Genomic DNA, 11,264 nt, shown 5'->3' with positions numbered 1-11,264 from the left:
AAGGGGATGAGGGAAGAGGCTACAGCTGGGATACAAAGTGAATAAACTGTAATTAATAAAAAGTTATAAAAAAAGAACAGGGCTGTGTGGTTGTTTTAGCTTTTATTCAATGAATCTCATCCTGGCTCATCAGCCAGGCTCTACTGTGGGAGCACTGTTTCCAGGGGGTGGCTTTGGTTTAATGTGAGGTGCTGGGATCATTGGAAGCATGCTCCTGTCTCACACAGCAGGTCTGACTAGAACAGGGTCTTTGCCCGAGGCTATGAAATTAATGGGTAGGTCAGGAGCCACTGCTGTCTGCTAGCCATGGTGTCTTGGGAGCTGATGGCCACAGCTTTGGATTTGATGAAGCCAAACCGAGCTAGTCACAGTAAGTGAAGGACACAGTTAGCTGCATGCTGGAAGGGGCTGTGAGCTCTGCCCCTGAATAAGGCTGTTCGGCATTGGCCTCAGGTAGAGAAACGCCTCATAGACGGGTCGAGGTGCCTGTGGCTGGAGCCTGCGCTCTGACATGGCACCCATTCCTGGTGTGGGCTGTGGGAGCTGGGGAGCGTACTCATCTCTCTATTTTTTCTCTCTTTTCAAATTGTGTCCAACTCTATTAAAGACACTTTTCAAAAAGTCACAGCATTTCAGCTAGGAAGTGGGCAGCCAATCATTAGCACTAAACAAGAACTTCTTAACTCCCTTCCTGTGTAGACTCCCGAGATCAGAAAGCTAGGGTAAGGCCGTGGTCCTCACCTGATGCTTTGAGACAGGGCGTTTAGATCGAGGATTGACATTAAAGATGTTGTTTACCAAACCTAATAACCTGACCCCGGCTTTCAGGAATGAAATGAAAATGGCAGAATTATGAATCTGAAGATCCGTAATCTTTTGGAATGCTAATTTAATAGAAACGAAGTCCCCAGAAGGACACAGCTTTCAGATCTGCACACTTGATATCCCCGCGCCTTGGGCTTTCTGTGCTCGTCCGTTTTGGGGTTTCAACCTTCTGAAGGCTTGCTCACATCCTCATCAGATCTTCCGTTTTCCCCTTGGGTACCTTCTTCCCTCCTGGCTCTGGCTGCAGAGGAGCAGCTTTAACGGAGAACTCTTCGGACCTTCTCTGCGTCTTCACCTTGGCTCTGTTGCCTTCAGTGTCCCCTCAGCTTGGAGCAGTGGCTGGCATGGGGATGCAGCCAGTCCTGTGGTCAGTCCTGGGGTCATTTTCTCAGCTTCTTCACACTGCTGGGCTGGCAGCATTTTAAGGCGATCCAGCCTTATTTGAGGTGTTTTGCATGAGCGGTTGGTCGGCAATATTTTCCTTTCTCTCCTTTCATTCCATCAGCGATAAGAACAGAATGATGTTCATGTATCCCAGGACCACAGCGTCCTGCCTGGGCCTCAGCACCAGAGAGTGTGTTTGTAAGCGGTCCCGAAGGCAGGAAGCTAACACCCAACTACAGATTTCTAGTACACAAGTACTGAAAAGAACTTCATTCTTTTTTGTGACTTACTTGGCTACGGTGTGATTGAGAGATTATGGAAAGCACTAGGGCTTTTCTGGTGTGTTTGCTAGGTTGTGAGAAACGGCGGGAAAGGTTTAGTCACTGTGATGGGCATTCTCTCAGGGCTGACTAGTGTCTTAGGGGCTTGGTGTTTGTTTACTAAGTGCTATTGTTTAACAAAAGGTCAATATCCAGGTCTGGGGAGCTGAAGGGTTTCAATTACTCTCCCTCTTTACTTTTCAAAAGCATCTTTTAGCACCTCCTTCTGATTCCAGGAAACCAACGTCCCCAGAGTGGCTCTAGGGAGTTTCCCACAGAGTCAGACTCACACTTTGAATCTCACAGCCAAAGTTGTGCTTCTTAGGCCTCATTCTTGCCAGTGACACAGGACAAAACGGTACTGTGGTTAAGACACTGGTGTTGACACAAGCCATATTGTGTTTCTTTCTCTCTCTCTCTTTTTTTAATTTCTGATATGGGGTTTCATATTTTGTGATGTAGAAAAGTAAGTTTAGACTATCAGAAGCTAGCCTGCTCCTTTAATACCAGTTTCATATTTTCTAAAAACAGGATTTATTTATTCCTCTGTGTGTATACATATGTACGTATGTATGTATGTATGTATGTATGTATGTATGTATGTATGTATGTATGTATGTATGTGTGCGTGCAGTGGGTCGATGCTGTACTCACGGAGGCCAGAAAAGGCCACTAGATCTTTTTGAGCAGGATTTGCAGTAGCACCTGGCTTGTTAGGTGGGTGCTGGGATCAAACTCTGGTCCTTCTTATACAGCAGGCACTTTTAACTGCTCAGCTGTCTCTCCAGCCCGGGCACATACTTGGAATAGCATTCCTATGTCAACTCTTTCTGAACCCTGAACTAGAATCCAGGTCTCTGTCAGGATGGCTTAACTCAGCTACCGACCATTCCACTCCCTGGAAAGTCTCTGGGGCGTCAGCAGGAAAGTGACACAGCGACCAGAGCTCTGCGTTATCCAAATGCCTAGATGTGAGGCTGATCTCTGGGGAGGAAGGGAAGAAGTGATAAGAGCACCAGATGTGCATGCAAAGCTTAAGACAGAAGTGACTCAGGCCAGGCTTGACCCGGTGTCTCAGGGACGAGCAACAGGCTGTCACCATCCCCCCTTCCTTACCTGGAGTTTTCATCCTGGCTAAGTCCATTCTTACTGATGTCATTGAAGACAGAGGGGCCTGGAGTGGGTAGAGCATGTGAAGGGTGAGGGAGATCCAGGCCAAAGGGGAAGAAGGCCACACATGGCCCTGCCCTCCTGGCAAAGAGTTGGAGGCCTCTGTTCAGAGCACAGAGAAAGGCAGCAACAGGAGAAGGCCTGATGACTCTAGGATGCGTTGGTGGGGAGCCAGAGAGTGGGAAGCAGGGATTCAAGTAATGACATGGCTGCCACAGAGCTCAGCTGGGCGAGGCTTAGGTGTGTGGGAAGGGAAAGAGAACCTGGGGCCGTTCTTTGCATACAAAATGTAACATGTTGTCCCTGATGCTATTTTTACTAGAACCCCTGAGATACACCATACTCATATTGTATGTTAAATTGTTTGGGTTTGGCTATGTGAAAACTCCCAGCTCACTGAAGTAAAGCGGGGTGACTAACATAATAAACAACATGGAATTAGACCCCTCAAAGAATTCAGATGCCAGAATTAGCAACAAAGCACAAATTATGTGTGTTTAAGACAAATGCAGCGCGAGAAAGGAATTGAACCACAAGAAAAGAACAAGCAAACATCAGAAAAGCAAGTCTGGGCTGTGTGAGAACCAAGGAGAACTCCTCCTTAGATGCTTTTATTAGCATATATTAATTATACACAATATGGGTTTCATTCTGTCGTTTGTTGTCTTTTCTTGTCCCCCTGACATATGTGGTCAATACGCTATGAGAAGGTACTCAGCCCTCTGTGAGGTGGGTGAATGGGCAAGAGATGATGGGTTTCAGTTTCTGTCCCACAGACCAGCCAACAGCCAGAAGATTCAGCATGCTGTGTTGGTGATCGGGTAGGATTGACACACCATTCAGTGCCAGAGGAGGTTATGTTTGTGACAGCCTTCGGGGAAGGTAATCTAGTGGCGTCTAATAAATGTAATATGTGTGTTCCCTTTGACACCGCAATTCCATTTGGAGGAACATGATCTGTATAGAAATCAAACCACAACTACATAAGGATATTATAAAGCTGGCATTCCAATGTTGTTTGAGATGTAAGAAAAATAAAAGATTATCTGAAGAAAGCCAAACGGCTGAGTGGGTTACAGTTCCCATGTGCGGCTGTGCAGCTTGCAAAAAGGTGCTTTGCTCCTGCGGCTCTGGCTCAGGGAACACTGGGGAGAGGGGCGGAGAGACTGTGAGAGCCGGGTGCTGGGGGGTCTGCTGGGAAATGGCCCCTCCCAGCAACGGCTGCACAAACACAACTCAAACAGGAGCAGTAGCCATGCTGATGTGGAAGCAGAAATTTGCGGGTCCCACCCCAGCCCACAAACGACAAGCAAGTAATGAAGGTGGGAGAGGGAGAGGGAGCCCTCCCCGGTTATCCGGTGCAGCGTGGTCAGCCCTGAAGACACAAATACCGACAAAAGTGGACTCCTTGGCCTGCGAGTAGACATTTACACACACATGAGCGTGTGTGTGTGTGTGCGTGTGCATACACACACACACACACGCACATGAACACACAGCAGGAATAAATAAAAATCTATGAACTTGAGAGTTGGGGGTAGGGCATGGGAGGGAGTGGATGGAGGAATAGAAAGGGGGAAAGTGATATAGTTCCATTTTAATAAAAATTTATTTAAAAGAATAATCCAGAAAAACAAACCCAGAGAAATTGTTCAAAATTTTTTTTTAAAAACCAGCTGTATCTGTAAGACTCGTAGGAACCTCATACTATCTTTGCTATATAAATTAAGCTGTTAGATCTGCTTATAGTAGTTTGGTGACCCATGACCTTTATCGTTATTACATGCATCCCATAAAGAACGGGTTAGGGTGTGAAAGAACGAGAGCCTGCTCCCTTCTTAAACATCTCTCTTCACGGTCACGTTTGCTTGGACTGTCTATCTCTTTCCCCCTAATCCACTGTGCCCTTTGTCATGATTCTCCGTGACTGGATTTCTGATTGCAATGGTTTCCAGAGCAGAGGTCCTTGAATGGGCGGAACACCCGGCTGATGGCGGGCATCAGGCTATAGCACACACATGATCTGTACCAGGTTTACAGATGGCGCAGTGCCGCCCTGGTACAGTCTGTACAGGAAGCAGCTCGGCCGCTTGGCGACAGCCTCAGTCCTTGGAATCAGTGTCATTCCGCCCCATGCGCCCCATCTTCCTTTCCTCCCTCAAAAGCACATGGGCTTGCTGGGTGCTCCCGAAGTCAGTAATGGGAACTACCCGGGAATGGTCACCGTGGGCACACGGGTTCGAATGCTTGGTCATCCGGGAGGGTCACTACTTGGTAGTGATTAAGAGACGTGGCCTTGTTGGAGAAAATGTATCGCTGGGGGGTGGGCTTTGGGGTGGGCTTTGGGGCTTCAAATGCTGAAGCCAGGCCCAGCGTCTGTCTTCCTGCTGTCTGTTGGTACAGATACAGAATCCTCAGATCTCCAGCACCATGTCCACCTGAGTGCTACCATGCTTCCTGCCATGAGGAAAGTGGACTAAACCTCTGAACTGGAAGCCAGCCCCAATGAAATGCTTTCCTTTATCAGAGTTGCCATGGTTATGGTGTCTCTTCACAGCACAGACCCTGACTGAGACACAGGTAAAATTCAGTTCTTCCTAAGATTTTTCTCCCCAAAGCTATTCCTGGGATGTGTCAGTTTTTATTATTTTTTTGCTTGTATTTACAGTATTCCTATAACACATTGGAGAAAAACAGAATTTCATGGAATACCCTCTCACTCATTTTAAAAAGTGGTAAAATTTCCATGGCTTCCACCTGAAGTGCTCAGTTCAGACTACGTTCATATGGTTGTTTATCAAACATTTCCAAACTTCTTCACCTTCTAAAGCTGACAGTCACCATCCATTAAATACTGTTTTCTTCACAGACCCCTGGAACCACCACTCCGCTCTTCATCTGTTTCTAAGCCTCTCTGCATAGCTCAGAACGGGCAGCATATATGTTTGCGTATGGCTTGCTTGTGTTGAGAGCACCTCCCCAAGGTTCATCCATGAAGCAAGATTCCTTTTCAAAGCTGAATATTGTTCCATTAGATTTTTAAAGATGTATATGTACTATATTAAGAATATGTACGTACATTATAATAAAATAAGAATACACACACACATCTTCAAATGGCTCAGTTATTAAATAGAAGGCTTACTTAGAAAGTAAAATAAAATTACTTATATTCCTCAATCTTCTCATTGGTTGATCCTGTATGAGTACGTGATCAGCTGCTGAAACAGTGATGACAATGGCACAGACACTGCCTTGGAATTGCTCAGGCTGGGGACTGGCTACCAGTTGGCTCACCTGAGCCATCTGCTAGGTGACACAGGGGCACTTTGACCATCCTGCAGGACCTCCCGCTCCCAGACATCCTGCAGACATTTCTTCCTTTGCCTCACAGAAGATCAAAATGGGCGACCACCAGGGCGTTTGATGACTTGGGACTAGTCTACTGCTGCTGTTTCAAGCCTGTAAATCTTGCTTCTTTCACAAAGAAGCCTTTCCCCCACCGGGTGTGGACAACAGTTAGGTGTTTGCTGGTGAAGTGATGTGTTCTGAAAAGGACACCACTGTCTCAATTTGCTCCTGTTACTCTGCAACCCAAGAGAGAAACTGTTTATTTTGCTTACAGTTGCAGAGGGATAGAGACCACGAGAAGTGGCAGCAAGCAGCAAAGCAGAAGTGGCTGCAGGAATGGAGGCTGCTGGTCACATGGCCTCTGCACTCCGGGACCAGCCTCCTCCAGGAGACTCAGCTTCCTGAAGGTTACACCACCTTCCCAAACAGCATCACCAACTCAGGCCAAGCGTTCAGACTTGGGAGCCGTGAGAGGTGCGTCCCGATCAGACCAAGAGCCCCGCTCAGCCGCTCTTGCCACATGTACTTATGAAGAGGGTGATGACTCATGTGTGTGACCTTGCAGGGCCATGGCTGCGTCCTGGGACCCACGCTGTCATGCACCAGGCTGGTGCAGCATTTGGGTCCCGAGAAGCAGAAGGCAAAGTCTCCAGACCCCAAATTGTTCTACGGAGACACAGACATTTGAATATTCAGCGGAGAGCACAGTCCACGTGATCAAAGGACCCACGTGTCCATGTCAGAATGCACGCTGACAACCTGGGTCAGATCTGTGCGAAGTGGGCACGGAGCATCGAACCACCTCACCTTGTGGAGTCCTCCGCCTGCTCGTGTTTACTCAGCTGTGCTCCCCAGGCCTGGCCTCTGAGCTGATAAACATGCAAATTTGACCTCTGTGTGGGAAGCAGGACAGGAAGGTGTGCACTTCATTTCTATCAATAGCCTTGTTAGTGCGCACAGGCTCTTGGGTTTCCTGAGGAATGGAGTCGTTTGTAAACAAAACGCTGTCATTTTGAGCCATTAGAATGCATTATATGGAGCATAATGGCCAAAAGAGAGCTGGCGGGAGTCAGAGGAGGCGGACTGAAATCCGCAGTGCTCCGGGGCTCTTGGGATTTACCCACCACGTTGAACTGAGCCTTCCCATTATCTCAAACAAAAGTAATAGAAGCGTTCTTTGTCTGAGCAGGAGAGAAATTTGTGTTAAATTTCTTGAGATTGAGCAATTTGGACTCTTGTTTGTGCGAGCGGTAGAATCTGGTTATTTTATTTTTTTCCATCAGATATTATGTAAAGTGAAGCGTGCCCTCAGTGTTTCCTCTGTAAGGAGGAGTGAATGTTTTAGCCGGGCAAGAACCTACCTCTCCAAGTTCTTGTCAGAGGACAGCAGCTATAGAGAGATTCACAACTGGTCAAAGCGCAGCCATAAAGGGGCAGCTGGACCACACCCCTTCCCTCCAAGGCTCATTGCAGAAGCGGGAGGAGAAAGATTGGAGGAGGCTGGGATTGGTGAGGACTGGGCAAAGCAGCATGCTACAGACTCTGACAGGAGCACTGAACTTGTGAACTCACGGGAGCTGGGGTTGCTTGCACAGGACCTGTACAAGATAAAGCCAGGCTCCAGCGTGGGTCGGGGAGGGAACATGAGCCCTACCCCGATGAGGAGCTAGTCTCAGTTGGCACGTGGTGAGAAGGAGAGTGAGTTTTCTCTGGAGTCTGGCTCCTCGGGTGGCTGGCTGTATCCCAGTGGGTGGCGCTATACATATGTGTACATGGTTAGACCGCAGATTAGGCTTAGCGGCTTGAGTGAAACAATAAGGAAAAAGGACATGAGTTTGAAAGGGAGACGTAGGAGACGGGAGTCTGGCATGAGTCTGGGAATCATGAGTGAATGTGATGTAAATACCTCATATTTGTATTTGATGTATGAAGTTCATATATGTGTGAAATTCTCAAAGAGTTACTAAATAAAAACATTATATTTCAAAGATAAAGAAAAGGGCTAGAGAGATTGTTCGGTATCTAAGAGCATGTATTGGGCAGCCTGTAATTCTAGCTCCAGGGAATCTAATACTCTCTCTGGTCCCCATGAGCATTGCACTCAGGCACACACATACACACACACACACACACACACACACACACACACACACACACACTTTTAGAATGGAATACTATTCAGCTGTTAAAAACAAGAAAATCATGTATTTGCAGGCAAGTGGATGAAATTAGAAAAGATCATCCTGAGTGAGGTATCCCAGAAGCAGAAAGACATTCATGGTATATACTCACTTATAAGTGGATGTTAGACATATAATTCAGGATAACAATACTATAATCTACCTAGGGTCCTCTTTGTTACTTAGATTCTTTAGGTCTGCAGATTATAGTATTGTTATCCTGAATTATATGTCAAAAGGCAAACAGGATAGACACCAGAAGCAGTTGAAGAAAAGGAACAGGACAGGAGCTCACCATAGATGTCCTCTGAAAGGCTCCACCCAGCAGGGAATCAAAGTGGAGGCTGAGACTCAGAGCCAGACTTTGGGCAGAGTGTAGGGAAGCTTAGGGAAGAAAGGGGAGGATAGAAGGACCAGGAGGTCCACAAGGAGACCAACAGAGCCAACAACTCTGAGTCCAGGGGTGGGAGGGGGAGGGGAGAACTGTGGAGGCTGATGAATCAACCAAGGACCACGCATGGAGAGGACCTAGACCCCCTGCTCAAATGTAGCCCGGTCTCCAAGTGGGTTCCTTAGTAAGAGGAAAAAGGGCTGTCTCTGACACGGGCTCTGTTGCCTGCTCCTCAATTACTTCTGCCTGATGGGGCAGCCTTACTTGGCCACAGAGGAAGAGGATGCAGGCAGTCCTGATGAGACTTGATAGGGTGGGGTCAGTTGGTAGGGGAGGAGGGCTTTCCCTTTCTGAGGTCTAGAAGAAAGGGATAGGTGAAGTGGGAGGGATGGTGGGACCAGGATGAGATGAGGGAGGGGGCTACTATTGGGATGAAAAGTGAATAAATTAAAAAATAAATTTAAATAAAAATATTTTAAAACACAAAGAGAAATAAAAGCACACCTTGTACCCTGACCTGGGTCTGCAGGCTGGCTGACAGTAACATCCCAAAACACTGTAACTCTTATTATGGTGTGGAAGAGTGATGGTTTGGATGGCATATCAAGCCTAACCCTGAATTCCATGTGTTAGTCCAGGTCCTCTGAGAGGCAAGTGACCAGACAAGCTAAAAAGGGGAAAGCTTTCATCAGGGGACTTTCCTGTGTAAGAGAAAATGGGCAGAGCACAAGAGAAGGCTGGGGGAGTTTCTGGTCACGTCTGATTCCGGAGAAGAGAAGGTGTGATGGCTGGTGGCAGTACTAAGGACTGCCATGAGCTTTAAGAAACGTGTTAAGGTCATTTGGAAGTCTTTGGTCCAAAGCCAATGGTCAGAGGAGTCCCCTGTCTCCAGGAACCTGGTACCCGATTACTTCAGCACCTCTGAAAGCTCATTCCTGGGAAGGTGGCCCAGCCTTGATTAATTGCACATCTTCATGGGAGGTCTGTGTTTATTGTCATGGTTCCCATGATCGTCATCTGTCATCTGGTTCTGACATCGTTAGTTCTGGGTGCCTGTGTTTTGTATCTAGTTGGTTTCCACTGAGTACCGTGTTTTATCATTTCACTCCCCAGATGTCCCAACACACAATCTTCAGCAAGTAAAATAAACTCCATTATGTATAAAAATAACATTACCGCCCATGGAGCAGAACTGTGTAAGCTAGAATAATCTGTGAGTTGGTGCACAGTAGGCCCTCAGTTGGACAGCTAAACGCAGGTACATTTGATGAGCACTCACTCCGTGCTTCCTGCATGGGGTGCACTCGCTGTCCTGTGAAGGGCACGTGAAGAAGAACCCAGGCATGGGGTTCTGCACATCTGCTGTCTGCTTCTGCCCTGTGCAAAGACCATAGGATCCAGCTGTGTCTGGCTGTGCTCAGATCCCTTAGATGATCAGTTCCCAGAAAGTCACTGCAGTCTGCCAGATCCTCTGAGGTCTGGTTGAAAATGCAAGGTCATGAGATGTTAGCAACGGCCAAGTTTCCTCTGGCCTCGGGGGACACCAAGGAACACATCCCCACAGGCTCCTCGCCTCTGTGGTCCTTACGAGGTCACTGTGTGTTATAAACAAGACAAGGTCATTTTACAGTGACTTTGCTGAATCTTACCCCAAGTATTTATTCAGCTCCCCGGGGGATGTTCAACCACCCAGTGATCCTTCCTGCTTTGCCTGTCCCTTGCTTCTGAGTCATGGCTTTGACCTTCTTTGTTGGTCTTACAGCTACTTCTCCAGGTGCCTAGCCCTTGTCCATAGCTTCCTTTTTAAAATAATCTGAAAATCATATTCAAAATTTGTCCTCTGAAATTTTCTTCCCTGTACACAGTGTGTTGATGTTATCAGTTCTTCACCTCCTCCACCCCTGGGTCTCATTAGCTTATCTCCTCTTGACTTCATGCTGTCTTTGTCCTTGGTATAATTATTTATTAATATAATTAATTATAGCCCCTCTAAACCAGCTTGTGCTGAGCAGAGGCTCATGGGTATGGAACCTTTCTCTGAGGGCCTGGGCAACCTACCACAGGCCATTCCTTCAGAGAAAAGTGGCCCAGCTGCTCCACAGCAAGGCAGCCCTGTATCCATGCTGGAATTTGGATTGGCTTGATCTCACACATGTCTTGTACAGATAAGCATCGCTCCTATGATGATGTATGTATCAGCTATGTCATTTTTTAAAATTTTATTATTATTGTTTAGGTGTGTGTATATATACACGTGCACCCCCCCTCTCTGTGTGTGTGTGTGTGTCTGTCTGTCTGTGTGTCTGTGTGTCTGTGTGTCTGTGTGTCTGTGTGCATCAGAGGACAATGTTTCGGGAGTTGGTTCTCTCTTTTCATCATGGTCTCTGGGGATCAAATTCAGGCCATCATACTTGCTTGGAAAACGATTTCCCTGTTGAGCCAACTTGCTAGCCCCTTTTTAGATATCCTGAATTTAGGAGAGAGAGGCCCTGACCCCTTAATTAAACCAAGGCACATCAATCACACTTTGTTGACTCTTCAGAGAATAAGGAAGACTGTCACTCACAAAAGGGGGCTTGAGTGGCAAGCAGTGGCCTTTCTTCAGGTAACAAATGCAACCCTTTGCAGAGCATCTGTTTGAGC

Source organism: Psammomys obesus, unplaced genomic scaffold (assembly GCF_907164565.1).
Source record: "Psammomys obesus unplaced genomic scaffold, mPsaObe1.curated_primary_1811, whole genome shotgun sequence".
Taxonomy (NCBI): Eukaryota; Metazoa; Chordata; class Mammalia; order Rodentia; family Muridae; genus Psammomys; species Psammomys obesus.
The sequence above is the reverse complement of the archived record's forward strand: the minus strand, read 5'-3'. Positions refer to the sequence as shown.